The sequence below is a fragment of the Hylobates moloch genome, unplaced genomic scaffold, assembly GCF_009828535.3.
Source record: "Hylobates moloch isolate HMO894 unplaced genomic scaffold, HMol_V3 SCAFFOLD_15, whole genome shotgun sequence".
Lineage (NCBI taxonomy): Eukaryota > Metazoa > Chordata > Mammalia > Primates > Hylobatidae > Hylobates > Hylobates moloch.
The window spans coordinates 54,578,070-54,594,539 of NW_026652290.1; the positions used below are offsets into that span (position 1 = coordinate 54,578,070).

Sequence of the window (16,470 nt, forward strand, 5' to 3'; positions counted from 1 at the left end):
CTGCCTGGGTGAGGAGTTCACACCTGCCTCCCACAGTGGGTGTTTGAACCATGGGAGAGCAGGAAGATTCATCTGGCTTCTGGGTATAGGAGGGAGTAAAGCAGCAGCAAAGGCTCTGCTTGGACACCATGGCAGTCCTTAGACTTAAGGTCTGCTTTTGCGATGATGGAAAGGAGGATGCAGGATCAATGTGAAGGTTTAGCCTTTGGAGCACATGATAATCACCAGAGAAGACCCATGAATATCAGTTCCTCCAGTGGTCCCAAAGTGCAGCAGGCTTGGAAACCCGTGGTCTAAATTCCAGTGGCATCTACCCCTGTATTGCCCAAAGGGTGATCCATGAACCAGCAGGAAGGTGGCATCAGCATCACCTGGGAGCCTGTTGGGAATACAGACTCTCCATCCTCACCCAGACCAGCACCAGAATCTGCAGTGAGCAAGATCCCCAGGTGATTCTAGGGGACATGAGTTTGAACAGCCCTGGCCTAGAACATTGTAATACCTCTAGTTAAGGGTCCCCTACAAGCTGCCTTCTTCTCTAATAATGACCACCACAAACTGAATGCATGCCAGTTCCCCAGACCATACTAGATAATTCTTCATGCTTTTATCCAGCAAACCTTTAACTCTTAATTTCAGACTAACAGGAAAGTTGCAAGAGCAGTACAAAGAATTTCCACGTTTCACCCAGTTTCCCCAAATATTCACATTTTACCAATTAACTTCATCATCTCTCTCATTCTCATTCTTTTTCTCTGTATCTATATGTATAGGAACCTTCGAAAACTGAAAATATGATGCACTTTTATCTCTAAATACTTCAGTGTATATTTCCTAGGGGAAAACAATAACAACAACAAGGGCGTTCTCTTATATAACCATGATGCAGTTATCAAAATCAGGAAGTTCACGGATGTAATACCACTATCATCTGATCTTCAGACCTTACTCCAATGTTTCCAATTATCCCAACAAGAACATCGTTGGCCCCCAAATTATTTTCTAGTCCAGGACCGAATTCAGCTACATATTGCATTTAGTTGCCATGTCTCTTTCATCTCCTTTAATCTGAATAATTCCTCTCTTTGTTTTCATGACCCTGACAGTTTTGAGGACACCTGGCCAGTTATTCTGTAGAATGTTCCTCCGTTTGGCTGAATCTGATGTTCAGTTGTGGTGAGATTCGGGCTGTGTGTTTCGGGCAGGAATACCCAGAAGTGATGGTGTGTCCTCAGTACATCGTATCAGGAGGCACATGTTGCCGACTTGTTTCATCACTTGGTCAAAGTGCTGTTTGCCAGGTTTTTACTCCATAAATAACTATTTTACCCCCGTCATGAGTAAGTGTCTTGTGGGGAGACACTCTGAAGCCATATAAATATCCTGTTTCTCATAAGACTGTCACCACTAGCCTCAGCATCCATTGATGATCTTTGCCTGAATTATCACGGTGATATTACCAAATTACCAAATGATGGTGATTTTCTAATCTCCTTCTTCTTCTTCTCCTCCTCCTCCTCTACCTTCTTTTTCTTCTTCTTCCTCTTTTTTTTTGTTTCTTCTTCTTCTCCTTCTCCTTCTTTCTTTTTTCTTTCTTCTTCACAGGGTCTTGCTTTTTTGCCCTAGCTGTTCTCAAACTCCTGGGCTCAAGTGATCCTCCTGACTCAGCCTCCAAAGTAGCTGGGCTTACAGGACTAATTCTATCCTTCTATACCTATTAGCTGGCCCTTAACTCTACAGAAGAGCTTTCCCTACTCATTTATTGGTTGATTTATACCATGTGGACTTAGAGATTCTTATTTTTCTATGAGTTATACTCATTTACAATCATTATTTATTTTGATGCTCAGATTGTTTTAGGTTTGGCCATGGGAGCAGCTTCAAACTGGCTCCTGTTTCCTTGGGACATGTCCCCATCATCATAAGAGCCCTTCCTTATTTTCTGGCAGAAGATGTTCCAGGCTCATCTTGTCCCTTCCCTGTACCAGCCCTGGGATCAGCCATTTCTCCAGGAGTCCTGGTTCCTTTGAGTGGGGTCTGATATTCAGAAACAAGGATCTGGGTGTCAGGTGTGTGTGCTTCTTGCTACTGGCATGCCATCACTCCTAGGACCTCTCAGTGGTCAGAGCTAAGAAGAAAACCATAGAGTACACTTCTCTATATTTCTCTCTCTCCCTCTCTCTATATATTAAAATATGAGTTCATGCTGATACTTCCAATTCCAACCCCACACTCTAGGGCTTAGTCTAACCTTCCCCTTTATTTATTATTTCTCAAGTCACACGGCTAATGTGCCAATGTTGTAACAAGATGCGAGGGTGGCACATCACACACGCTCTCCCAAACACCCAATCATCACACTCACAAGCTGCAAAAGGATGGTAACCTTCCCCTTGAGATTTGCGACTTCTCTCTCTAATAATGAGAAACCTGGCTCCAGGTTACTTATTTGCCAGTTCTAAAATACCCAGAAAGTTGTTTCTGAATTGCTAACCCAGGCACCTACGGAAGGGAAGCCCAGAAGCACCCAGTCATTCAGATCTCCCACCCAGTGCCAGGCGTGGGTGGCCCTTGGCAGCAAATGAGAAAGACAAATGAGGAAGCCGAGGGCAGCCGCTGGCGGGAGAGTGGAGGCCTCCCAGGTGTGCAGGGAGTGCCTCGAGGACCAGTGTGAAGGTGTGTCCTTATCTGAGGACACGACGTGTCCATCAAGAGGGCAGCTGGAGTCACAGAGTCAAGGCCATGAGTCCTGCCCTTGTGGCCATGCGAGGGAAGGGCCAGCCTCCACGCTCCAGGGAGGTGACCTGGTCTGCCCACCTGGTCCTCTACCACTGAGGGGATACTGGGGCAGCTGTCAGAGCTGATGCCACCCCACGTTCCAGGCCCATCAGTCACTGCTCCTGTATTGAGTCCACTGTTGCCAAGTAACCTCGGGTAAGGAAGCCTCTTGGCTGGGTAGCAAGAAAAGCTATTATGCTTTTCACTGTGGGCTAATCAATTGGCTCTCAAGTTTTGACTGCTTGATATTGTGGGTCAGTAGCCCCCAAGCCTGGAGAACTGTGTAACTCTGAGATGGACTGTGGTGACTTCTCCAAGGCACATGTGGCACTCTTCCTGTCTCTAGGAGCTCCTAGCAGAGCCTCTCCCTGCACTAGGAAGGATGTGAAGGGAGCCCTGTCCTCTAGGACAGTCTGGGAGAGGGAGGCAGGCAGGGCTTAGAGTGACCCCGTGCTGTGACCTCCTCCCCACTCCTGTGCTGGGTGGGACATTGTGCGGTCAGGGACAGCTCCCTAGAGATCTTTGAGTCTTGAAAGACAAATGAATGGATGTTTCCCAGGAATATTTGGGGTAGAGGGAGGAAAGGGAAGAAAACAGGGAGGCAAGGACCAGCCTGCTGGTGTCGGCTAACGGAGACAGGAGGAGAAGACAGGGGCCAGCATGGGTCCTCTCATACGGCCTTTGAGGAAACTCCAGGAGACCAGGGAAGGAGATGCTGCTTTTATTTCAGCTCTAAAATGCACTCAATTCAAAAACGTGTTTTAGGTTTATTAATATTTTTGGAGGAAACAACCACCACCTCTGCAATGTAAACATATCTGCCAATGGTATTTCTGGATCTAAGAAGCAGTAAAATGGGGAAATGGGGGTAAAATAGAGAAACTTCCTGACTTCTCAAGGACCAGCTCAGACCCATGTGGCTGCCTAGTGGGCAGTGCTGCAAAGGATTCTGGGACTGTTTTCAGACACAGCCAGCAAGATGCCGTGATCGATTAGTGATGTCTGGCCTGGAAGCAGGAGTGGAAGCTGAGCCCCTGCTTCCTCTGTGGTGGGCCATGAGGAGCCTTCATTCTCAGGTAATGGGGAGCCAGGGCAGAGTTGGAGGCAGGGAAGTGACTTGATGGCATCTGCATCATGAGATGCATCTGAACCTCGGTTTACAAACTCATAGATGCTGATGTGAGAGATGTCATTTAAGAAAGTTTTCCATAATTAAAGTGAATTGGCCAGGCATGGTGGCTCATGCCTGTAATCCCAACACTTTGGGAGGCAGAGGCAGGCAGATAACCTGAGGTCAGGAGTTCGAGATCAGCCTGGCCAACATGGTGAAACCTGTCTCTACCCTTGGCAACAGGATGAAATTGTTCAAAAAAAAAAGAAAAAAGGAGGGCCGGTGGTCAGCCTGTAATCCGACTTATCACAAGGTCAGGAGATCGAGACCATCCTGGCTAACATGGTGAAACCCTGTCTCTACTAAAAATACAAAAAATTAGCTGGGCAAGGTGGCAGGTGCCTGTAGTCCCAGCTACTCGGGAGGCTGAGGCAGGAGAATGGTGTGAACCCCGGGGCACGGAGCCTGCAGTGAGCCGAGATCACACCACTGCACTCCAACCTGGGCGACAGCGAAACTCCGTCTCAAAAAAAAAAGAAAAAAGAAAGAAAATTAAGTCCAACTCTGAGTCCCCATTCAGCCAGGCATTTGAGAAATTCATTCTCAGTCACTTTGATGAGCTCTTTTTACCCTGGATTGGGGGAAAGGTCCCAGAAACTTATGCAGCAATGAAGCATTGGAGAAAGGGGACCCTGCAGGTTGTAACTGCCCAGTCGCAGTCACACTGTGTCCATGGAAATGCCCAGCATCCCTGCACATGTGAGCCCTTCCGGCCACAAGGTTGTGCTGCCTTCTGTGCCATACACAGGCACAAGGAGGCCCTGTCTTAGGTCCTCCCTCTCTAGGGACGCCAGGCACCCACCCCTTGTGATGTCCTGCCACTTGCTTGGAGCAAGGCTGCTGAGAGGTGTGTGGGTGCCAGTTGTCCCCAGGACTGACCACTGTCCATCGCCTGTCAAGCCAGATCTGCCCTCTGCGTATTCCCTTACTCATCCTGAGACCACCCACGACTCCCTGTCTAGAGCACTGGGACATACACTGATCCATGGTTTAGGCAGGTACAGAAGATGGGGAAGAAAAGTGTCTTGGGTCTTACACGCAACACTGGCTTTTGGCCCAGTAAAATGAAAGTCCTGGCTACTTGCCTGAGCGGGGAGAAACAGGAGAAAATCAAAGAGCAAAAGCAGACCTTCATGTTTTCATGTCTCACCCCGCTGTGCAGCCCCTGGAGGGAGGCAGGGCAGAAGGCCTGATGGAGGGAGGTTGCCCCGGGGGTTCTGTGCTGCTCTGGTACGGGCTGAAGGGCTAAGCCAGCTAGTAAGAAAGGGGAACTGATTCCAAAAGTAACATGAAGGAGGAACCAACAGGACTTGGGGGCATTTGTTATGGAGGTGGGAGAGGGACAGGTCTAAGGCAGTATTGGCAATGTCTGGGGACATTTTTGGTTGTCACATCTTCCAGGGGCCGGGGGATGGGGGGAGGACTATTGGCATCTAGTGAGTAAAGGTCAGAGGCTGCAAAACATCCTGCAATGCACCAAACAACCCACACAACAAAGAATTATCCAGCCCCAGATGAAGTAACTCACAGCTTGCTTATGAGCAATCTCTCTTCTCTTTTCTTTCCTTTTCTCCTTTTCTTTTTCTTTTCTTTCTTTTCTTCCCTTCCCTTTTCTTTTCTCTTCTTTTCTTTTCCTTTCTTTTTCTTTTTCTTTTCTTCCAGGCTCTTGCTGCGTCGTCCCAGGCTGGAGCTCAGTGGCACGATCACAGCTTATTGTGGCCTAGACCTCCCAGGCTCAAGCAATCCTCTCACCTCAGCCTCCTGGTAGCTGGGACTATAGACGTGGGCCACCATGTCTAATTTTTGTATTTTTTGTAGAGACAGGGTTTTGCCATGTTGCTCAAACTCCTGGGCTCAAGCAATCCTCCCGCCCAAAGTGTTGGGATTACAGGCGTGAGCCACTGCACCCGGCCAGGCAATTTCTTTCTAATTCTCACAAAACATCTACAAAGTAGGTTTTATCCCCATTTAGTAGGTGAGGGAATCGAGATTGGGAGAGGTTAATTTGCCCAGTGTTTGTGCAAATGGTAAGTGGCTGAACTGAGAATGGAATTTAAGCTGGCTTGACTTTGGAGCACTCAATTTAGTTAGCTGGAACAGTTTGGTCAAACAAAGATTTTATTAAAATGAATTTAGGTTGTTTTCATCTATTCTAAACAGAGCAAGGCAAGACAAAGTGGATGAAAATGAATTTGAAAAGCTAAAGTAACCAACAACTAGGTCTTGGTTAACTAAGCAGTGCCTAAGTTATTAACAAAACTCAAAAACAGTTAACTGTGGTTGGAAATATTCATTCTAAAAATCAATTTATGAAAATAAAAAACTCACCAAAAAAATCATCAAATAAGTAGAGGAGACATAATTGGCTGAAAATAAACTAGGAGAGAAAAAAACCCCTAAAACCCCCCTAAAACTCCAAATCCTTTTTTGATTGTTCATTTTTATTGCTTTGTTTATTCTTTCATGGTTCAAATTCCTTCAGTATATATATATATATATATATATATTTAATTACAAAAGCAATGAGTGAGCCTTGCGGGAAAAGTAGAAACGTTGGTCAGTCTATATCTAGATCTACATATTATATATATATATATATATATATATATATACACACACACCTTTTTTTTTTTTTTTTTGAGACAGAGTCTTGCTCTGTCGCCCAGGCTGGAGTGCAGTGGCGTGATCTCGGCTCACTGCAAGCTCCGCCTCCCGGGTTCAAGTGATTCTCCTGTCTCAGCCTCCCAAGTAGCTGGGACTACAGGCACCTGCCACCATGCCCGGCTAATTTTTTATTTTTAGTAGAGACGGGGTTTCACCAAGTTGACCAGGATGGTCTCGATCTCTTGACCTCGTGATCTGCCTGCCTCAGCCTCCCAAAGTGCTGAGATTATAGGCGTGAGCCACTGGCCTGGGCCACACATTCACATATTTTGTATACATATATCAGAAACTTGAACCCACTCACCCTGCTTAGGTCAAACACGGTGTATTTTTCCAGACCTTTCTCTATATACACTCATATGAATGTATTTTCTTTCATTCTTTCTCTTTCACTCTCTTGTTCCTGCCTGTTCTTTCTTTCCTTTTAACAAAAATAGGATTACATGGTAATTTCTGTTTTGTAAACTTTCATACTTTACTAAACCAGTCCCCTATTTCATTTTTTATTATTTATTTATTTATTTTTGAGCCAGATTCCCACTCTGTTGCCCATGCCGGTGTGCAGTGATGTGATCTCAGCTCACTGCAAACTCCACCTCCTGGGTTCAAGTGATTCTCTAGCCTCAGCCTCCAGAATAGCTGGGACTACAGGCGCTAGCCACAATGCCTGGCTAATTTTTGTGTGTTTAGTAGAGGCGAGGTTTTCACCATGTTGTCCAGGCTGGTCTGGAACCCCTGATCTCAAATGATCCACCCACCTTGGCCTCCCAAAGTGCTGAGATCACAGGGGTGAGCCACTGCCCCCAGCCTCCCCCCCTCTTTTTTTTTTTTTTTTTTAACATTTAGATCGTTTTTGCTGTTATAAAACTCACAGTATGGTAATGAAAAGGAATGTACTGCAACCACACAAGAAAAACGAATGTCACAGTGTTGAATGAAAGAAGCCAGACCCAAAACATACACAATATGATTTCATTTGTGTAGTATTCTCAAACAGATAGGCAAACCTAAAGCCCAGGCTTAGAGATGCATTCTTAGGAGGCAAAAGGACAAAGGCAAAAAGGACACGGTTACCCTAGCAGCAGGGTGGCTGTGTCCTTCAGGGCTAACAAGGATGCTGTGTTCGGAAGGACACTCAGGTGTACCTGGGGGCCAGTGATGTCCTGGCTCTTCACCAGTTGTGTTTTTGTGGGTGCTTACTTTATAATAACTATTAAACAGCACCTTTATGTTTTATGCACTTTTACATCTATATGTGCTGGCCGGGCGTGGTGGCTCATGCCTGTAATACCAGCACTTTGGGAGGCTGAGGCAGGTGGATCACCTGAGGTCAGGAGTTCGAGACCAGCCTGGCCAACATGGCGAAACCCCATCCCTACTAAAAATACAAAAATTAGCTGGGTATGGTGGCAGACGCCTGTAATCCCAGCTACTCGGGAGGCTGAGGCAGGAGAATTGCTTGAACCCAGGAGGCAGAGGTTGCAGTGAGCTGAGATCGTGCCATTGCACTCCAGCCTGGACAAAAGAGTGAGACTCTGTCTCAAAAACAAACAAACAAACAAATATATATGCATGTGCCAAATCATGATAAAAAACGTTAAAAATGAACAGAATGAAAATAGTTAACTAAAAAATTAACTAGAAATTTAAAGCACAGGGTAAAAGTAAATATGCCGAAATGTAAGCAAAATACTTGAAAAGGCACAAAACGATGCAATTCACCTTCATGCTGCATTAAAATTCTAATTTTTGAAAAATAATGTGGAGTATACTTTTAGACCAAATTGTCCTTTGGGCTGAATTGTTTCCTCTGCAACTTGTTCTCAACCAAATTGTTTTCTGTCCAGTTGCTTTTGTTTTTGAACCAGTCACCTGGATTCTTCCAAAACGCAGGCATTTTCTGTGGCCCTCACTGTACTGTACAACTCCGATGGTGATCAAGTCCTTAGTTTTTAGTAAAAACCTCACTGGCTGTGTTTCATCACCTCTGCTTGGGGCCATATGATACTGGAGACTCTTGTCCTGCCTTATCTCTGAGCCTAAAGTTCTCCTCTGTCTCTCTTAAAAAGCGTTCATTTGTTCATTCATTCCTTCATTCATTCATTCATTCATTCGCGCATCCGTCCGCAAGTGGCCATCGCTGAGCACCCACAGGCATGGTCCTGGGCACTGGGTCAGAGCCGCAGGGGGCCTGCAGGATCTGCTCTAGCAGAGCTCCGTGTGAACATCAAGCAGGTAAAATACAAGGTGTAATGTGGTGGTAAGAGAAAGTGAAATGCATCACTGCGGGGACAGCGGATAGAAAGTGACCAGGGAGCTGCGATTTTATACAGGTGGAGTCGGGGGTCCTCAAGGACACGGGGACGTTTGCACTGAGACCTGAGTGAAGCGCAGTCCGCCGCGAGGGTGCCGGGGGAGCGGCCAGGAAGGCGCCCCAAGTGGGGGCCCCCAGATGTCCAGGGAAGAGTGAGTGAGAGAGGGGTGGGGGGTGGCCAGGGCCTGATCAGGTGGGCACCCGCCGCGGGGGAGGCCTGAGTGCTGTCAGCGGGACGGCATTCGCGGGAGGGCAGGGTTTACAGGGGAGGCGGGGGGCGTGGGCAGAGCAGGAGACAGGGAGAGGAGCTCGGAGGCTTCCGTGGGGGCCGGTGGCCCCGGAGGCAGGGCAGCCCCCTCCCTCGGGGCCTCTTCCTGAGACCAAAGGGCGCCACTCTGTAGGAGCAGCCAGCCGCCTTTCCTCCAGGGCGAGCTGCCGTATTCAGCACCGCCCTCCGTGGTTGCAAGCCTTCCCGGCCAGCCCGGAGCCTCCACTGATCCCTCCTAAAGGCATCTGGTCCAAGCTGCCCTCACTGCGGCCTGTCAAGCACTTTTGGATCCTGGTTCTGTCAGGCCCTCAGTGCCATCTGGCAACCACGGGTTCATCCCTAGATGTAGAGAATGTGCCATCCATACCCGACTGCAAATGGCTGTTTTGGCGTTGAGTGGAACAGGCTGAGGACAGGGTCCCCTCCATGCCGCTGGACAGCTTCCTACCGTGACCTGTCTCTGCTAATCAAACCTTGGTGGGGCCGAGGATGGTGTAATAAAATACTGAAATTTGCAAGCAATTAATTTTGATTGTTTGTTTGAGACAGGGTCTCACTCTGTGGCCCGGGCTGGAGTGCGGTGGTGCAATCGTGGCTCACTGCAACCTCCACCTCCCTGGGCTCAAGCAATTCTCCCGCCTCAGCCTCCCAGGTAGCTGGGACCACAGGCACAGGCCACCACCTCGGCTAATTTTTTTTTTTTTTTTTTGAGAGATGTGGTCTCCCTCTGTCTCCCAGGCTTACTCCTAAAAAATCTGTAACAGCGGATTCAAAGCTAGTTCCATAGAACCACTATTCTCATTTACTTGCAATCCAATGAACGTTCTCCAGTTGAGGAGAATGGGTGGCATTCCTTCCTGTTTCTGGCAGGGGACTCAGACCCAGGTCGGCACTGCCACTGCCTCTGGCCTCTGCAGAAATCCCCAGAGGAGCCCCAGTTCTTCTAGACAGGAGGGATTATTTCCAGCCCTGGGGCAGCTCCCTCCTAGTCCTTGGCAAGTTTGTTTCCATAACCAAACAAACAAAAAACCCCAAAACCCCTCCGTCACACTCACCTTCCCTCTCCACACCCTTGACCCCAATAACCTCACTCCTGCTTACTCAACCTCACTTCCCTCTGCTTGCAAAGCATTTTTTGTTTTACACAGTGATTCCGCATGGCAGTATCCTCCTGTTCTCTACAAAGGTGGATCAGAAGTAACTTCCAAAATTACAAATACTAAAACAGGAAAAATGTTGAGTAAAAGCCAAGGCCAGAGAAGAGACTAAGGGGAAACCGGGTCACAAACATGCAAATTACAGGTTCTCACAAAATTACTAAAGATGAAGTGTGAATTTGGCTCTGAGTTTCCTGGCAGCCAAAGGAAGAAGAGAAAGATGATCTGTTGCATGATTCACTGTTTCCCTGAGGTAAACACACCTGTTTTTCAGGGGAAAGCAATGGGATTGCTGCAATGAGTTCCAAAAGAATACTTTTCCCTGACATTATAAAGTGTGGTGACGAGAAAGCAGGGCCAGGTTCTATCCTGATTATCTCTTTACACTTCCACTGATACCTCTTCTGGGCCACATGCTATTCCATGCCCTGTGCTAGTCTGCATTGACTGGTAGCTCCTTCGACCAAAGTTATTAACCGCAAAGTAGCCAAGAATTGTCACAACCTCTGCAGTTGCTCAGAGGTCATACTTGAAGTGTGGAGTTGTCCCTGTCTGGGTAGAACTCTAGCTACGGTTGTTCTGAATTTGCAGTGCAAAGGTGCATGTGAATGCTGGAACTGAAGTCATCTTGCCCTCTTCTGATGAGATACTTGCAACATACAGGCATTTTAGCAAGGGCTTCCCTCCGTCTGTCTCTCTGAGCCACGTCTGTACAACCGGGTCTCCCTATGAGAGGAGCTGCCCTGTAGGGCTGGAGGGGACTTAAGGTCGTTTTGACCTTCCGAACAGCACATAGGTGAGGTACTACCTGGAAAATACCCACCCCTCCACTGTCAATGCCCACATTCTGTCCCTGAATCACCCTCTGCTCCCCCTTTTGGTTTGACCACTTCCTGCCCACTGTTTGTTGTCTAAACAGCACAGTCAGAATGACATATTTAACACTTCCCCACCCTCTAATGTAATTTTCCCTTCCAAGCTTATTTCTTCTCTGAGTGTTGGAATTTTGTATTCTGAAAATCCAAGTCACATGCCAGACAGTGTTCGAACGTTCTCTCCTTGGCTGGGAAAATGATCATAATTGCTCATATGTACTGAATGCTTTCTGCATGTCAGGCAAGGGGAAAAGCTGTTTGCATACTTTACCTTACTTAATCCCCCAGCAGCCCTGGGAAGTACATGCTGTTATTATCCTCACTCTACAGACAGGGTCAGTAGAGTCCCAGATACTTGCCTGGGGTCACCGAGGGTGTAAGGGTGGAGTTGGCATCGACCCTTAGCTCCATTTGACCAGAGTCTGTGCACGTGACCATCACCCAGGACCGTCTTCCGGGGTACCTAGGGGACATGGGCACTCCCCCGAGTAGAAACTTGGCCAGCCTATTCATCTCTGTTGGTCAGTATTGGCTCGAATGCGTCACAGCAATGGTGTTTTCCACCTTCTGGGGGATGACAGTATCAGTGTGGCAAGGCGAGTGTGTTGGATGTTCTGCTTGTAACTAAACAGATGCTGGTTCTCCCATGCCCACTGGCCCCTGTGCATGGCTGGGGGCTATCTCCAGGTGTCACCCAGCCCGGCCATCTGTCTGGCCAATGGTGTTGGTTGGCCAGTGCCTTTCTCTCTTTCCCCTATCCCTAAGGCCCTCCCAGGTGCCTTCTCCTCCAGGATGGCTGCTTTCTTTGAAGGCAGACGTATTTCTGACACAGAGCTCCCTGCGTTGACTGTCTTCCTCACCTCTGCCCCCAGGCAAGGCCAAGAGCATCCTAGAAAAGCCCCTGCCCTTTTCTCCAGGGCCTGAGTGGGCCTCTCTAGCTCCAATACCCCCAGTCCACCTGCTCGGACCTGGCCTCAGGTGCATGCCCTTGGCCTCCGTCCTGGCTCTTCCTGTGGTCATCCCTTTGGATGAGATGGTTCGCCTGTCCCATTACATCCCTAGCCTGTCGTCACCAGACACGCTGCCTTCACCCACAGCCAGGGAGGCTCCCGGAAGCTTCAGCCAGTTAGAGCCTACCCTGCCGTCTGCCTGAAAGGGGGTAAGTCACTCTGTCCCAACATAAAGCTTCCCTTTCCTCTGGGCAACATGTTCAACCCAGCCAGCAGCTAACAGCCACATCTACCTCATCTAGTCTCCACAAGGGCACTCGCAGAGGCAATGACCCCAGAATTGTGCATGGAACAGAGTGGGCAGGGAGCTGCCTTGCCACCCATTTTGGGCTGAGCCCTGAACAATACTTCCTGCAGAGACCCTGCCTGTGGGACCCTTGGCCACTGGAAGCTGAATGTCCTTTACTTTTATATATATTTTAAAATAATTCCAATTTTTATTTTGGATTCAGGGGGTGCATGTGCAGATTACAAGGGTTTGTTTTTTTAGTTTTAGTTTTTTGAGACAGGGTCTCTCTCTGTCGCCCAGGCTGGAGTGCAGTGGTACAATCATAGCTCAAAGGAGCCTCGACCTCCTGGGCTCCCATCATCCCATCTCAGCCTCCAGAGCAGCTGGGACGACAGGCCTATGTGTCCTTTATTGATGGGAAGGCCTAAGTGGGCAATGGGCCTTCCATAGTCTCTTGGCAGAGAGCCTTGGTGTGGCCCTCTTCATCTAGGTCATAGTGACATCGAAGAGGCGGGTCAAAGCTGCAGTGGGTAATGGGGACTCCAAGCCTAAGTAGAAGTCGTGTATGGTAAATACTGGTTGAATAAATAAGTGATGTCACAGGGTTTGCCACCAAGAAGACATGGGATAGAGAGAGTGTCTTCGTCTGAGAGCATGCTGGCTTATTCCCACCAGATCCCCAGGAGGATCAGCAGTGGGGGGTCCTTCTTCACAATAGGCACAGAGGGAAGTTGAGATTGAGAGGAGAGCCATGACCTAGTAATTGTATTGTGAATTCCCATTTTTCTGCTCCACTGTCTGGAATCTAAGGTCCCCTCCAAAGAAAATAGGTAGCCTCGTTCAAAGGCTTAAAAAGGAAAAGATGCCATATGTGGAAGACTGATGGCAATTCGGCACAGCTCTTGCAAAAATTGGGGCAAGGGAGTGTGGGGCTCAGCAGCCCGGCTGCTGACGCTTCCAGTCCCACCCTCACTAGCTCTGTGGGTTTGGGACAAAATGCCTCACTTCTCTCTCCCTCAGCTTCCTCACCTGTAAAGTTTGGATAATGCTAGCGCTCCTCTCCCAGGGCCAATGTGAAGGTTCACGGAGGCCCTGCAGTGGCGCACCCAGCCCTTAGTCAGCACTCAGTAAATGTGGGCTGACCCTCGTTATGACATGGGCCCATACAGCATAACAAGTGATATTTTTTCATCCAGCTACTGTGAACAAGTCAGGAAACTTCGGAAATAAGATTTGTCATCTTGTGGGGGAGGCTATTTTATGTGAAAGCTGTCTTTCTAATCATCTACAGTTCAAAGCTTCCTCTCTGCAACCACAGTAAACAAGGGATCCTGATGCTTTAGAGAACATAGCTTTTGTTGAGGTTGTGACCAATGCACTATTAGGTGGGTTCCATTTGGAGCTTGTCCACAGTGATGGATCCTAGAATCACACATCCTAAAAGGGCCCAGCTGCCACCCCTACTCTTTGGAGAAAGCAGACAAGGTAGGCCACTTTCCAAAGTAGAAGTACCAGAAAGTTCCTTTTTCATCAGACCTGCAGGCAGAATGCCAATGCAGTTAACTTATAGGGCACCATAAAAACCTTTCAAAAATTGTAGGTGGTTTTTAGAATAAGAAGTCATTGGTCAACAAGGAGAAAGACAACTGTTTCCTTCTCTTGATTCTGAAAAAGTGCTCTTCTGGTGTAACAAAAACAGGAAGACAGACTGCACTTGGCGAACCTGCCAAGATGAGGACTTGAGCACCAGTGAGACTCATGCTGGAAAGGTGGCAGCATGAGGCAGGGGTTTGTGTGCTGTTCTTAGATGTGTCCTCACCTCTAGGACACAGCCTGATATGGAGCAGGTGCTCAAGCCGTATTTGTTCAGTGAATGAATAAATGTATACTAACCAGATGGGTTAGTATGTAAAGGAACGGACATCCTCAGCCAATGCCTCTCTCCTCTCAGTGAGTTGTGCAATACACGAGGTCTTTCCTTTGACATGCCCCAGCCTCCAGGCCACACCGCAGCCCCACGAAGCTGGACCCTGCCTGAGCACCTGCCTCACTGCCCTGGATGTTCTCCTTCCCAGTAATGCTCCTTTCCCAGCAAACACTCTTCCTCCAGGGCCCAGCTCGAATGCACCACCTCTAAATTCTCATGGAGCTTTCCCGTACAACTTTATTCCACAACTAATTACACTGCATTAAATTGTGTGCGTATCTTTCCCAGCAGGCTACAGGCTGCTCGAAAGACGCAGAAGTCTTGGCAGTGCTTATAGCCTGCATCATTAGAGGCACCCAAAACAAAGGGCAAGTCAGCCAAGAATGAGTGAACAAGCAGGTGAAACCGGTAGGTGGGATGATGGGGCAGTGGAGAGGGTGGGACTGTGGCTAATTCTGATCAACAAATGGGCTCAACTGGAGCCACACAATCTCAATCCTCATCACAGGCTCCAAGGGCTGAAAACTTTTAGCTAGTCAAGTTTCCCTTAAATTAAAAGAAAAAAAGAAATCTGATGAACGCAGTTCTGCAAGGACAACCATGAAAGGGTAAATTGGGATACAAAACATCAGAAAGACCAAAATTTCTTTAATAATGAAATAATTTATTATTTGTTAACAGTTGAACAATACAGTTTACATATACACAGCAAAGATTCTCTAAAACATGTAGTAGTTTCTAAAAATGCATGTGCTAACTGTAGTAAAAAGCACCATTCTCTATGGTCTTGACACAGGATTTACATTGGCATCATATTTACATAAAGAAACATCTGGAAACAGAATAGCATACCCTTCCATCTGCTGCTCCCCTGTCAGGCTGTGTGTAGCATTAGGAAGATGGCCCCCCAAAAATGATGGTAACAGCAATATTCCAAGAGCACCAATTCTAGGGATGGGGTAAAGGCAAGTTTGGTTGTCAGGTAAAAGCTAAAATGAAGAATGCTCCCTCAACTTGCCACCCCCCAGAGAGAAGAAATCAAAATGTAAAAATCTGGATAAATCTTAACATTGGCTGCCTTATGAATTCTTACTTTATGATTTTGAGAGAAGGTCAAATACTCAATCTCTTCAGCCATTCAATAGCTGAATCTAGCAGTGCCTGTCAATTTCTTCTTTCAGAAGAATCTGAGAAAATCATCCATATAATATTGATAATGAAAAAAATCATGATAAATCACCTATTGCACACCCCACTCTTTAACCCAGTTATCTTTGAAAGCAAAGCATCCTACAGTCTATAGAGATCAGAAGATGCAGAATGAGAAAACCACCTCATCGAAAAGGGTCTTTGGGTTGTCTTCTACCAGGAAGAGTTTTTAAATAGGAGTAGCCAGCTACTAGACACGCTAAACACACTGCATCGGAGTCAAACATAGAAAAATAGATTGACATGCAGGAAATTGCGTTTAGCCTTTTACTACCTGATGTTCAACACTCAGGGAAAGCAAAGGCGGACAGACAAACTTGGGGAAACAAAGAAGAAACAGAAAAGACCAGGATTTTAAAGTCTCCTGTGTGGTTCATGAAAAAATAAAAAATAAAAAAAGACCAAGACTTGGGGGAAGAAATAGACTGTAAAGGACAATGATAGTGGTATTCCTGCCAATACAGTATGGTATAAAAACCTAAATAATAATGTGTGTGTATGTGTGTGTGTGTGTGTGTGTGTGTGTGTATAGATACTTTTCAAAAATAAGTTCTCTCTTGAAAGGATGGGGAAGAGGCAAGAAGAAATAGGCCCACAAAATCTATTCTCAAGCTCCCAGATATTGCTAGACGGTTATTTTGAGCATCACAATCCTACCTAGTTTACACTTTTTTCTTTTTTCTTACCCCCCAGGATTTGCTCTTGGCCACTTTGGGGATGCAGAAGAGAGGCCCATAGGAAACTCAGGTTGAGGCCCCTTTGTTGCTTTTGAGAAAGTAGAGGTTAAAGGAAAATGCCCACCTTAAAAAATAAAAACAAAACAAAAAACACTCAAGTGGCCAACTGCAGGATGAGGGCCTACTTAATG

At 47.1% G+C, this 16,470-nt stretch overlaps 1 non-coding gene across 1 annotated transcript; it reads right to left on the reverse strand.

Annotated features, from left to right (window-relative positions):
• Positions 1-2,276: 2,276 nt before the first annotated feature.
• On the reverse strand, positions 2,277-2,380 carry LOC116484397 (small nucleolar RNA U13). Its single transcript, XR_004252568.1, has one exon. It is a non-coding gene; the product is annotated as a small nucleolar RNA U13 (small nucleolar RNA).
• Between the last annotated feature and the right edge of the window lie 14,090 nt (positions 2,381-16,470).